Source organism: Tenrec ecaudatus, chromosome 3, assembly GCF_050624435.1.
Source record: "Tenrec ecaudatus isolate mTenEca1 chromosome 3, mTenEca1.hap1, whole genome shotgun sequence".
NCBI classification, from domain to species: domain Eukaryota; kingdom Metazoa; phylum Chordata; class Mammalia; order Afrosoricida; family Tenrecidae; genus Tenrec; species Tenrec ecaudatus.
In genome coordinates this window covers 65,521,457-65,535,942 of record NC_134532.1, presented here as the reverse complement: position 1 = coordinate 65,535,942, position 14,486 = coordinate 65,521,457, and the positions used below count along the sequence as shown (strand labels likewise).

At 37.1% G+C, this 14,486-nt stretch overlaps 1 protein-coding gene and 1 non-coding gene across 2 annotated transcripts in view; both read right to left on the bottom strand.

The window, feature by feature from the left end:
* Positions 1–14,486, bottom strand: part of IQCM (IQ motif containing M) — a 473,119-nt gene that overhangs the window by 95,304 nt on the left and 363,329 nt on the right. The window lies entirely within an intron of this gene.
* LOC142443781 (U1 spliceosomal RNA) lies at positions 8,529–8,692 on the bottom strand. The gene has a single exon (XR_012783533.1). It is a non-coding gene; the product is annotated as a U1 spliceosomal RNA (small nuclear RNA).

Below are 14,486 nucleotides of genomic sequence, written 5' to 3'. Positions count from 1 at the left end.
GAACTGATTACAAGGATCCACATGTGACCTCCTCCCTGGGAGATGGACGGCAGAGAAGGGGGGGAAGGAAGACTCTGGATAGGGCAAGATATGACAAAATAACGATGTATAAATTACCAAGGGCGCATGAGGAAGGAGGGAGCGGGGAGGGAGGGGAAAAAATAAAAGAGGACCTGATGCAAAGGGCTTAAGTGGAGAGCAAATGCTTTGAGAACGTTTGGGGCAGGGAATGTATGGATGTGCTTTATACAATTGATGTATGTATATGTATGGATTGTGATAAGAGTTGTATGAGTCCCTAATAAAATGTAAAAAAAGAAAATGATTAGGGCAAAGAATGTACAGATGTGCTTTATACAATTGATGCATGTATATGTATGAACTGTAATAAGAGTTGTATGAGCCCCTAACAAATTGTTTAAAAAAAAAAGATATAACATCTCAGGTACTAATGGCTTGAATTGAAACAAGCAGCCGTCTAACTGAAAAGCAATAAAGTCGACATGGAAGAAGCACACCAGCCTGTGTGATCATGAGCTGTTGACAAGATCAGGTATCAGTCATCAGAAGACCCATAACAAAATCATACCCAATGTGAAAGAGGGTATGAGTGTGTGTGTGTGTGTGTGTAGTGGAGACCAAAAGCCTGTCTGTAGACAATTGGAAATACCCTCAAAGAAGGGTCAGAAGGAAGAGATGAGCCAGTCAGGGTGCAGTGTAGCAACGATGAAACATACAACTTTCCTCTATTTCCTATAAATAAACAAACAAACAAACAAGCAGGTAAATAAATGAAAAATTAATGAATAAATGAATGAATAAATAGGCAGGTAAATAAATAAACAAACAAACAAAATTTTCTATTGATCATAACATTAAACTAATGTACATGGTTTGCTTTATAAGGGGAGTTAGCCCTATGGAAATTGGTTTACTAGTTGTCTGATTCTTGTAGCTCATGCCCAGTGAATTTAATTAGTAATCTTCTCAGGTGACTATTAGAAATACAAAACCAAAATGAACTGACTGCCATGGAGTCAATACTGAGTCACAGTGACCGGCGGTGGGTGTCCGAAGCTTTGACTGTGTGTAAGAGTAGAAATTCCAGCCCTTGTGAAGAGCTGCTGGTGGTTTCCAACTGCCAGACCTGTGGCTCTCATAGCAGGCCAGCATGTTAACCACCACACCACCAGGGCTCCCATTGTACTCTAATTTGTAATGGGATTGTATCCTATAAGTACCCTTTTGATAGGTCTACCATGGTTTGACTCATAAATTTGCCAAGCTCAAAATCATGATCTAATAGGTACAGCTGTACAGATGAATCGTTCCCTCATTTCTGACAGGACAACAATGCTCTTTATTGCTTATACTTTCTTGCATCATTTACTCTTTGGGCTAGAATTGTTTTAAGTTATTGAATATATTCTCAGATGCAGATTGCTAAGAAAACATGCCATATTTCTCTTTTTACTTAATGTTTTGATTGAAAGAAAATGTTTTGACTTTTTTTAGAACTAGCAAATGAAAGATTATAGCTATCTATCGATATTAATTTCAATTTGTGGAGGAGTGAAGGCCACTCCCAAGATGCATAGGGGCATAGCCAAAGCAACGCCAGATTCCACACATATTACCTTCTAAAACGTCCTTAAAATAGCTCAGCTATTTGTACAATTACCACTCTTCTGGGAGGAGTATAGAGTAATTTTTCCCCTGGGAAACTGAACAGCCATTTTCCCTTCTAGGAATCATGGTTGACACTCTTCTGTGTTTTTTTATGCTCTTGTTGAATGGCCCAATTCACTCAATTAGTCAATACAGAAATATCCCAGCACCTCATCATAACTAGCAATATCTGTCCAAAGTGTTTTCATCATTATCCACTTCTGTCCAGATGTTTAAATATTATTTGGCTAGCTATGATAAAAAGTTATTTCATACAGATATAATTACATACATAATTATAAAAGTTATTACATACAAGTTATTACATATAAAATATGTAATTAGTGAAATGCCTCCTAATTCATTATTCAATTATTAAAATAAGCTTACTTAATGATTATCTCATTATATCTACTATCCAACTATTTTGCTCATTAATAAGGCACTCTGCAGTACGGATTACCAAGAAGGGGAAGCAGGAGTAATACTGACTGTGAGTGATGAAGGCTATTTGTGAGCTTGGCTGAGCCATAATCCCCAGTTATTCTGTGATGGAAATTGGCAGTTACAAAATGCTGTAGTAAACCTCAATTTAATTATGTGTTTCTGTCATCTGCATTTTCACCTAATGCTCATTTTCACAAAATGATCTGATCTTTAGAATCTAGCCATCTCATTTAATGAGGTATAGGTACATACCTCAGAGTTTATTTCTATAAAACATTTCAAGTAATTCTTATTTACTTTTTATTTGCACTTATGAAACTTTCCATATGGAGTTTCCATTATTTTATAACCAGAAAAAATTATTTAAAATCCATTTGTATATATTTTAATATATTATGATCATAATTATTTAAAAATGAAAGCAAGACATGAGGATGAAAGCACAAAAGAGTAACGGTAGTTATCTCTTGGTAGCACTCAATAAATATTGTTGAATAAAAACTAAATTTTATTTTTAAAATTTAAATTATTTTTGGTAAAGGAGGAGCATATATTGCAGTTTTCTTAAGGGAATAAGTGCACAACGTGGTAGCATTGGTCATTAGGGACTATCTATAAGAACTACTTTTTGCTGAACCCTCCAAAATTTTACTACCACCTAAAATTTCTACTTAAATGACTACTGTCCAAATTATAATCTGTCAGCCTCATTTTAAATTATTCTTTGAATGATTTATTTTATTTACATTTACTGTATATATTTTTAGTAAGCCCACTTTCATTGAGTAGATTTTGATTCATAAGGATCCTATAGAACGAAGTGAAACTATTACGGATATTTCAAAATCATGTTAATCCATAAGTGGTGAAGTGAGAATGTTAGATTTCACATCATAAATCTACCACTTTCTAGCTATACCCTTCAAGTATCTTGTCTCATTGTGACTGTTTTCTTATGAGAACAAGCCCACTAAATTTCTGTCAAGATTAAATAAGTTAATTTAACTAAATCTGGTAAGACATTACACAGTGTGTTACACATAATAAACATTCAATATATGTGAGCTAAGTTATACTTTATTGTTATTTCCAAATTTAATATTACTCAGAACACAGTCTCATATTTACCAAACAGATGTTGAGTTGTGACAACTTTAAATGACTTCAACTAAACCTCAACCTAAAATAGACACTAAAGTCCCATATCCGGTGATTTGTCTTAAGCAGAGTCCTACTGAAGAAATGGAACAAATGTTTCATTACTAACACACACAAATTGTACATTATTTAAATATTTTAAATATAAAGTCTAGTTTCAATTTATGCCTGTTATCTGTGACAATTGTTTCTATAAACAATTACGTCCAATATGTACTATAAAATCCTTCTCCTACCTATTTCTTTCCTACTTTTCATTCTCCTTCATTTTAAAATAATTATTGTTAAATCTTCTCATTGATATCATTACATAGACTACAAATGGAGATTAAAATCCATGGAAAGCAGAGAAATGTTACATTGAATTGTCATATTTTTATTGTTTTAAATTGCCTGTTATGGATTAAATTGTATCTCCCCAGAAGATATATTGAGGTGGACGTCAGCTTGTTTGAAAATTATTGAAGGTATCATGAAGTCGTGGTTAGAGTGGGTTCTAATACAATCCAAGTAGTGTGTTAGTCTGGGTAAACTAGGGAAACAAATCCACTGAAACTCATATGGGTATAAGAGAGACTCATGTGTATAAGAGAGAGTTTTATATAAAGGGTACGTGTACATTAAGAATCATACCAATGCAATGCTGTCCAAGCCCATAAGTCCAACATTAGCCCATATGTCCTACATTAATCTGCAAAGTCCTCCTCAATCTGACAAAACACAAGCAATGATGCCGACTGCAGGAGGAAAGCCAAATCTGGAAAGCCAAATCTCAGTGCTGCCAGGGGTCTCCACACAACTGCTCCAGCACCCAGGGCTGCATCAGGGTAGGGCCATGTGGTTTCTCCTGAGGGATGTCTTGCAGGAAGTGAGTCTTGCCAGCAGAAGCAGGGAACTGACTAAGGCAGCTGTCCCCTGGTCTGACCATCAGAAAGCAAGAGACCTGTCATCTAATTATTTCTGACTCATAGGGATCCTGCCGGGCAGAGTGGAATTGCTCCTGTGTGCTTCTGAAACTATACATATTTACTGGAGTAGAGTACCTCATCTTTCTTCCATGAAGTGAAGGGTGGTTTCAAACTGCTGACCTAGTGGTTAATAGCCCAAAACATAACTCAATATGCCACCATCATAGCTCTGACAATATGTTGAGTTTAGACTAGTAGCTCCAGAACTGTGAGGTTATTAAATGTATACTATAAGCCACATCCTGTATGGTACTTTGTAATGGTGCCCCTATAAAACTAATAAAGGGCCAAACAAGTATATTATTTCTTTCTTTATTCTTTAGGAGGGGTCATATTGTGGGAAATTACCTGCATATAAAGAAAGAAGAAATAAATTCAGTGTCCAGGCTACTCTATGATTATTTTACCTTTCTAATTCAATTCAAGTTCTTTATTCATAACATGCACTTCAGATTATTTCTTGAATAAGTGAAACTATAGATAAATGAATCTTTGAATTTTTCCTCTAAATATGTGGAGGTAGAATTGTGTTTTTTTCTTTCCAAAGATATCTGTGTAACTTAGTCTTAAAAAAAAAAAGAAAGAGAGAGAGAAAAGAAAAGACCTTATCTCCTAGGACATGTGATGTGAGTGTACAAAAATAGGCAATAGGAATGCATAAAAATATATATGTGGTTATGTTTGAGCCTTCAATCCATGCATGAATAAAGGAAGCTCTGGGATACAGTTCTGGGATATAACTTTTATAGCTTGCTACAAAGACTTAAAATATATAGTAATAAATTTATGGAGCATCTACGCAAAGGGTTGTCAATGTGTTTATTAAATAATCCAGGTGCCGGCACACCAAGTGAAACCTGGGAGTAGCTACAGTTTTTTTTAATGACCTTTAACTGTCCCTTCATAATATTAAAACAGTAAAGATAAATAAAATATTTTAGTTTAATTATACATATATTTGCATGGAAATATTGATGCTCCAATTTGAAAGGCTTTAAAGAGGGGAAAAATTATCCGACTTTTCCTATGATTTGCATGTTAAAATCAGTATTGTCTTTAACTTTAAAGACATTTAAATTTTGCTATGCCCTCTCAGTAAGCTTATTTAACAGGTTAATTTATTCTATTGTTATATAATCAAAACAGGATTTGGGCAAACTATATTTGAACTGAGATTAACATAATGACATACCTTTAATAGAAAGTCTTATCAGCCCCCTACAATTATTAAATGTTCTAATTTAACTGACAGTCAAACAATACAAAGGACAATTATAACAAAATTTTATATTAAAAAAAGTATTGTGAAAACATTTTTGCCTCATTATGTTGCCTTAGGGATGGGGGTTGGGAGGAGGAGAGCCAGCATTCTCCTTTAGGAATACTGAATGAGATTCAATAATATAAAGTTAGCATTTAAAGAAGATCAGTTTTTGTTTTATGTGAGGTTTCAAGATGAAGTGTTATTTCCTACCTTTTATTATGTGTAATTGGCAGAAGAAAAGGAATTGAGTTTAAAATGGCCCTGCAAAGCAAGGTTTTAAAGACCAAACTGCAGTGCTAGAACTTTCCAAAGATGTGGGAATCCTCTGTCTGCACATGCAAAGAGAGCTTTCTTCTCCAGCCTGGGCCTCACCATCTTTCCCAGGGGAAAAGGGTAGGTAGTATTTCCTTCATCATTTCCTTCAGAAAATATTGGAAGGACAAAAACCAGCAGCCAATTTTTAAGCTTCAGGACAACACACAGAAAAATAAAACCTAATGCCCAGACAGATGAAGTGTTACTTTGAACTTTCCCAAGAGGGGTGGTGGGCAGGGGGCTGTCAATCCTAAAAGAGTAGTTTGAGGATATTTGGTGGAGGGTGGAGTAGGGAAAACTCAAAATAAACAAAGAAGAAAAAAACTGACTGACATAGGCATCACGACCTGAGCTTTAGTCATTGTCCTGGTTAGAACTAAGAACATGACCTGTTTAGCACACGTGACCACAGATCCTCAATCTAAAGGATATTTTCTCCTACTGCCTACCCTACTCTGTGGTAGGGACATAAAGAGAGGGGTTCTGTGACAAAGGACATTTAATATTTATTCCAGGTCTTAAAATGTCTAAATTGCAGTAATTAGTTAAAAATCTGTCAAAAATAGTGATGATCGTCCTAAGACAATATTAATAATATTTTTAGTTTAATAATGTTGTACATTGTTCTGAAATAAACCTCTCTGTTGTTTATAAGTACAACAACAATAGAGGACACTGTAGTTGAACGCCGGATACTATAATCATGTGTACTCTAACAAGTGCACTCTTTTTCATGATTATTATTTTATCGAGTTTGGGTAAACATACTGTGAATGTTTTTAGCTGATAGCACCTTTCCTCAAAGGCTGCTCTGTCCCCTGAGGCACTCTGAGCCTGCAAAATCTCCTCTTTCTCTAGCTGCTTCTCAAGCCTGTTTGTCAGACACTGCGCTTCCACTGAGAGTTTGTTATACATCACTCATCACTTTATCTCTCTCCTTGGAGTTTATGATGTATCTGTATCATCTCCACAGGCTACATCATAAACTCATGAGATGGAGGCTGTTTTATTTAACTTTGAATTCCTCATGTTGTTCACTCACACACAAAGCACTCAGGTAAATTTGGCGGAGTGACTGAATAATGCTCATATCTCATCTTGGATTTCTGCCTCTGTTATGGTTAATTTATATTTTGTTTGTGAAATGTCTACAGTATCAAATAGCTATAATACATTACAGTCTTATTACACTATAGTCATCATTATAGAAAGAGGAAATAAAGTACCTTTAATATGAGAAGGATTGAAAGAATGAATTTATTGTTATAATGCAAAAAGTGTAATAACAGTTATAACAACACTTCAAGTACTCATGCATGTAACAAATAGTAATGGGTAAATGGCTACTAGAAAATGGGAGTTAGTGGAGAGCAAAAACAACTTTCTCAAATAGAATTTGCTCTCAAAATATTAAAGAACAAATTGAGAAACAGATATTCCAGATAAATGTTATACTTTTTTCAAACTATTTTAAAATAATTTTGCTTAGTGGAATGATAACTTCCATTAAGAGGCAGGTGCAAAGGTTTGTTAATGACTGGAACGTGGACTAGGTATGACACTAGGGAAACAGGAAGTGGTCGGAAGTGAAGAGGAAAGAATAAAAATCAATATCCTAGGCATCCTTGAGCTGAAAGAGACTGGCAAGCTCTTGTGAAACAGATATGATTTACTGTGCTAGGAATTGCATCATCAGAGGATGGCATGGCATTCATGGTCAAAAGGGATGTTGCAAAAGCAAGCATGAGGTGCAATGTTATCTGTGATAGGATGATATCTATCTACCTTCAAGGAAATCCTATCAATACCACTATTGTTCAAGTTTATGTATGAATCATAAAAGCTAGTGATGAAGAAGACTATCAATGACTTCAGTCTGAAATTGATAAAATATGAAGTCAAGATGCATTGATAATTATCAGTGAGCGGAATGCAAAAGGTGGAAACAAAGAAAAATGAGCAGTAGTTGAAAAATATAGACTTGGTGATACATATAAAATTGAATATAGCATAATAAAAGTTTGCAAGACCAACGACTTGTTTATAGCAAATACCTTTTTTTTTTGAAACACAAGTTGACTTGTTCTTAATCTTAGAGTAGCTAAAGTAAATGGAATAAATGATAAAGTCAAAGAGCTAAATAAAAAATTTACCAGAGCAGCTCAAGAAGACAAAGCCAAATGTAATGAAATGTAAAAATATTGATAAATTGGAAATCGAAAGGGAACGGCACACTCCACAAATCTAAAACATCATGTTTCATAAAGCAGAGGGTGTGCAAGGAGGAAAGTCCTCAAGGACAGAGACTGACACAAGGACTTCAACAATATGCTCAAGCAGAGAACACTTGTGAGGATGGTGCCAGACCAGGCAAGGTGCTGTTCCAGGCCATCTTCCTGGAGTTATGGAGCTGCAAACCCATTGAATATACACTACAAATAGCTTCTTGGAGTCTTTTAAAAATCATAATATTATCTTTTGGAGGACAACACTTAATTTTTTAATTTAAATCATTTCATTGGAGGTTCTTTCAGATATTATAACAATCCATGAATCAATTCTATCAAGAAAACTTGTACATATGCTGCCATTGTCATTTTCAAAACATTTTTCAACGTAAGCCCTTATTATCAGCTCCTCGTTATTTCCCTCCCAACCTTGTAAACCCTTGATAAATTATCTACCTATATATTTTCTTTTTTTTTAATTAGGGGAGAGCACGAACGCAGTCCCCCACTAGCACAAATTATGCAGTCGAGTTTCCCACATTTTGGGAAATCACAGAGGTCAGCAAATCTGGAGTGCAATGGATAAACCTCGCCCTGGGCAAACCACCTTCATGATCATGGTATCTCCCCTGCCAGGTAAGTATAAATATATATTTTCATATCTTACTCTGTCCACAGTACCCTTTCACCAATAATTCTGTTGTTTGTCCTCCTTGTGGGGGGAGCGGGAGCTAGGGAGGGCAGGTTATACATCCATTATTGCTATCAGTTTCTCTCCACCATCACCCTCCCCCTTCCCGCATTGTGTAACTATTCCCACTACTGTTGTGTGTGTGGGGGGCGGTTCTGTCCTGGCTTCTGTGTGGTGAAAGGTCTTATCTCTACCAATGTACATACACCAGTCTAGCAGGATTTGTGGGGTCATGATAGTGGGGGTGGGGAATGGGGAAGGAAGCATTAAAGACCCAGAGGAATGTTGTGTGTTTCATAGGTGCTAAACTGTGCCTTGGCTGAATAGTCCCTTACATGTGACCCTTCTGTGAGGGGCTATCCACTTGTCTAGAGATGGGCTTTCAGTCTCTTGACCCCACTTTCTCACATTGATATAATTATATTTGATCCTCTGATACCTGATCACATCGCCACCTCATGATTACACAGGTGGGTGAGCTTCTTCCATGTGGGCTTTGTTGCTTCCCTACTAGATGGCTTTCTTGTTTAACTTCAAGCCTTTAAGACCCCAGACACTGTATCTTTTAATAGCCAGGCGCCATCAGTCTTCTTCACATTTGCTTATGCACTCATTTTGTCTTCAGGGATCATGTCAGGAAGGTGAGAATCACACAGTGCCAGATTATTAGAACAAAGTGTTCTTGTGTTGATAGAAGACTTAAGGAGAGGCCCAAAGTCCATCTGGTACATTAATACTTTAATATATAAACATATATACATAGACCCATACCCCTATCCTTATATATATATTAATATATGTACATGCTTACATTTATACCTTGGTATATAGCTTTTGCCTACTAGTTGTTTCTTCTATTTCATTCTACTTTCCCCCTACCCCGCTATCATGTTCACTCAACACTTGACTCTCAATAATTCCTCTCAGTTACATTGCAATTGAGCAAACCCTACCAGGCATAATACACCCTCCTCATTGTTAATTTTAGATCCCTTGTTGTTTTCTTAGCTTTGACTTTTTTTGGCCTCCTGTTCCCTTTCCATGTTTTCTCCTCTCCCAAGCACTACTGGAACCATTGGTCCCATTACTTTCTCCTTGGGATCATTTAGCCCGCCTATCTTGTATAGGTAGACATATAAAAAATACATTTTTAAAAAGCCTATGAAGAGTTCCAGGTCTATCAGATGACACTTATGAATGTCTTCCAACAAGGTCTGATGAGGTGCCAAGTACTACACCACTCCACCCCCCATCTCCAGTCAGAAATCTATTTTGGGGATGCCTCGGGGACTTAGTCACATTTCTCCCCTTTCTATTCTGTTGTGCTGCCTTCTTGGTTTGCTCCATTATGGTTGGGGCTGTCAGACAGGACAGACTTCCTGCACTGTGTCTGTGGTGTTGTTCCCGTAGTGCTGTGGGCTGGTGAGGAGACATCCTGTCTCATGTTGGGGAGGACAACACTTTTAAATATTGTTAAATTTCAAAACTATAAATTTAGTACAGTTGGATACAAATAAATCGTGAAGAACAGTACTATGTGTGATAGGTTTACATCATTTATACATCTTGAAATCCAATCAATACATCATTCAGAAAGAAAACAAATGGTGACTAAAAAGATGGAAAGAAAATATCAAAATAGATGTTAGAAGAAACTTTCAAATTTGCCCTTAGTCATAAGCATCTAAAGCAAATGGAAGAAATGGTGACGTGAAAGAACTGAATAGAAAACTTCAAAGGGCAGCTCAAGAAAACAAAACCAAGTACTACAATGGCAAGTGCACAGACCCAGTATGATTTCTAACAAAAGACAAGAACATGCTCAACATATCTTAAACGGAAAGAACTCAAGAAAGAATTCAAGCCTCGAGTGGCAGTATTAAATGATGCTGTGGGGAAAATATTAAATGATACAGAAAACTACAAAGGAATATGCAGTCATTGTACCAAAAATAACTAATCAACATTCCATCATTTCAGGAGGTGGCATCTGAGCAAGAATCAATAGTGCTTTATGAAGAAGTTCAAGGTGCACTGAAAGCACTAGCCATAAAAAAATGTTCCAGGAATTGATGGAACATCAAAGGAAATGTGTCAACAAGCTGATGAAGTCTGGCAGAACACATTCCCATATTCCAGGAAATTTGGAAGATAGCTACTTAGCCAACTCACTGGAGGAGATCCTTCCTGGTGCCCATTTCAAAGAAAGTTCCCTAACAGAATATTCAAATTTATAGAACAATAATATCACTGATATGCTCAAGGTTGCCTTCTGGCTTTCATGGACTTGTTTTAATTTCTTTAGTTTGAACCTGAACTTACAGAGGAGCAATTAATGGTCTGTTCCACACTTGCTCCCTGGCTTAGTTTCAGCTTCTGAGCTTGACCATCTTCTCTTCTCCTAGATGTCGACCATTTGATTTTTGTGCTTCCCATCAGGAGAAGTCCTTTTGTGTTGTGGAAACAGCGCGTTTGTGAATACGAAGTCATTAGTCTTGAAACATTCAATCATGCAATTTCCAGCTTCTTGTTGATCACCAAGATGATTCTTTCCAAGGATTGTTCTTACTCTTTGTTTCCGATTGCCAATAATTATCAATGCATCTTGATTGCATATTTGATTAATTTCAAACTGTAGACTATATTAAAATGAATCAATTTCTTCATCACTAGTTTTAGTGGTTGATGATTAAACATGAGTATATTTGTGGTAACTGGTACGTAGATAGATATTATCTATGCCGGTAAGCATCATATTTTAATATAGATCTTCAAATGCCATTTTTGATGATGAATGCAATGTCATTCCTTTTGGATCTGTCATTTCTGTAGTAAACCATAAAATTTTCTGGCTCATAATGACCAATCTGGTCCATTTCTGCTCATTTAAACCTAGCATATCAATCTTTTTTTGCAGTCCATCTCATTTTTGATGATTTCCAAATTTTCAGGATTGACTCTTCTACATCCAAAGTTCCAATTATTTCCAGGTAGTTTCACTTGTTTCTTCTCATGCTGAGCCCCATCTCATGCCCCATCAGCGAATCAAAGTCCTGAAGGCTTTAGTCCCATAGACTTTACACCCTCCAGGTCACGGTGATTGCCTCTACTCTGAAAATGCAGCTCTTCAAAGTCAAATTTGAGTGCCTTCCAACCTGAGCAACTCAACTTCTGTTGTCACTCTCTTGGCAAAGCCCTGATGCTGTCCATAAGGCTTTCAGTGGCGAATTCTTCTTAAGTGGACAGCTATTCCAGCTCCACAGCCAGTTCTTAGTCTGAAGCTCCTCTGAAACCTGATCACTTTGCGAGACCCTGCTGGTATTTGAAAATACCAATTACATAGTTTTCAGCATCACAGCAACACACCAGCCAGCACATTAAGACAAACTAACAGGCATTCTCACTACCATCATGCCAATGGTGACCCATAGAGGCCCTAGGGCAGTACACACATTTACGTTCACGTGCATGTCTTGAACTGTAACTCTTTATAGGAAGAGAAAGCCCTAACTTTGTTCAAAGCAAGGGCTGGTGGTTTTGAACTGCTCACAATGTGAACCACAGGCCGACATGTAGCCACTCTGCAACCAAGGCTCTGAACTGACAAGTGGCTGCAGAAGAGTTCTTTTAAAATAATCCTGATCTAGGTTTTTGCAGGAGTATGAATTTTAAAAAATGAATTTAGCAGAACAAGGCTATTTTCTATATCCATGACCCTTAAATGTTTTTCTTTTTGTATGAGTATGCAACACATGATAAACTCTACTGGTAAACTGTACACTGTTCTGTAAGGACAAACTTATATGGCATCTTCTTTACAAAACTATCCTCTATATTCTGAGATACTGTTACTCTTTTTTGCCAGGCCCACAATGATACTTAATTGCTTCCATTATATCAATTAGCACATAATATCTTTTTTCTTTATATGCCTGTGTATTGAGAATAAAATTTCTCTAACTTTTAAGAAAAAAGGTAAACCCTAATGGATTTATACTAGAGCCAAGAAGACTAGTAACTACATAATCAGCTTTACATCTGTTTAATTAGTCAATCTCAACTCACCTTCAAATGTGACTACATGTCTCCAACCCAACCAATAGTTGAAAGCTCCTTCCTAGGACATATATCCCATGAACAAAACTGTCATCCAAATTTGTACCCTGCTGAAAGTCACCCAATCAACAACCAAGTCATTCCTGAGTAACCACATTTCTGAATGAAGGCTTCCAATCCCTAACGTACCTTGAGTTCACGAGTGTTGGGTTGGCAATTATCCCACATTAGGAGCTTAAAATAACATACATTTATCTCATATATTTCTGCAAGTCAAGAATCTAGAATGCTTCTCAGGACACTTTCTCCTGTCTGAAAGTCACCAATGAAGCGTCATTAAACCTCTCAGTCGAGTGGAAGAATGAACAGGAGTTGAACGTTCAACCGCTAACTTAGAGGATTCATAGGCGTTGACGGGAAGTAGAAGATCTTGACTCCTTCCCCGACAGACATCTTCACGGGGCTGCCTGGGTGTCCACATTGCATGGACATTAGTGCACCTCAGTGTGAGTGGTCCAAGAAAGAGAAAGACAGAAGCACAGCTTTCGTATGACCTAGCCTCAGAGGTGACTTATTATCCCTTTTACCGTATTCTGCTGACAACGCATACCAATCTGATTACAATGTGAAAGAGAATTACAGAAAACTCTTAGTACAGGAGATATGCATAAGTGGGCCGTCTTGGAGACTTGTAACTTCCGTTCCTAAAAACCTTATGTAATAGCAATAGGGTCATTTGTTCAGAGTAACTTTGCTTAACTAACATAGCTCTTCCTTTCTTAAGTGAACAATAAATTAACTTTCTGCTTCTGTTTCAGATATTGAGTGTTATTGTTTGTCATTTCTGAGTTCTATAGACTCTACAATCATTTTGGAAATCTTCATTTGATGGTACCCTATGGCACCTGGGAACGAACGGGAGTGCTCGGGTGGACCACTCGAGCCCAAATTCCAATAGTGCTTTGGATCTTCTAGAACATATTCTAGAGGGTGGGACTTCAATTTTATTAAATTCACAGTCCTTAATATCAAACATTTCACAGGAACTCAGTTAATGTTTGTTAAATAAGTGATCTAAACCAAATAAACGTCTTCTCCAATGTTCCGTTTCAGAAGGCAAGTAGGCAAGCATTCAGCCATCGTTGCTGTTGCTCTGTGCCATGGAGTTAATTCTTACTTATAGCAATCATATCTGATCGAGTAGAACATCCCCATTGTGTTTCCCTAGGATGGCATCTGTATTGGAGCAAATCACCAGATGCTTTCGGCCAAGGCACTGCTGGCGGATTGGAACTGTCCACCTCTGGATTAGTCGCCTAGGTCTTAGCCACTGGACCACCAGCACAGGCATCTTTGAGGCGTAGGCTATTGTAAATGTGCAACTCACTTTCCTTCATGTTATAAACCCAATGCAATCCTAAATCCCATTGCCTCCTACGTTTCCAATCTGCTTGTGTGGGGGGGGGCGGGGGGGGGGGTAGGTGACACATTTCTTTTTGACCCCATGAAGAATAGAGAAAATAAGAACTCATATAGAATATACTTATTTCATCAAATGACTCTTCCATGTGGGTCATAATGCAGCTGTACTCCTATGGTCATTTCTTCAGAAGCTGAGTGATGGGCTTTCCTTCAGACAGACTTTCTTCTCTTGCTAGATGCAAACCTCCAAATGTTCAGGCAATAATGGG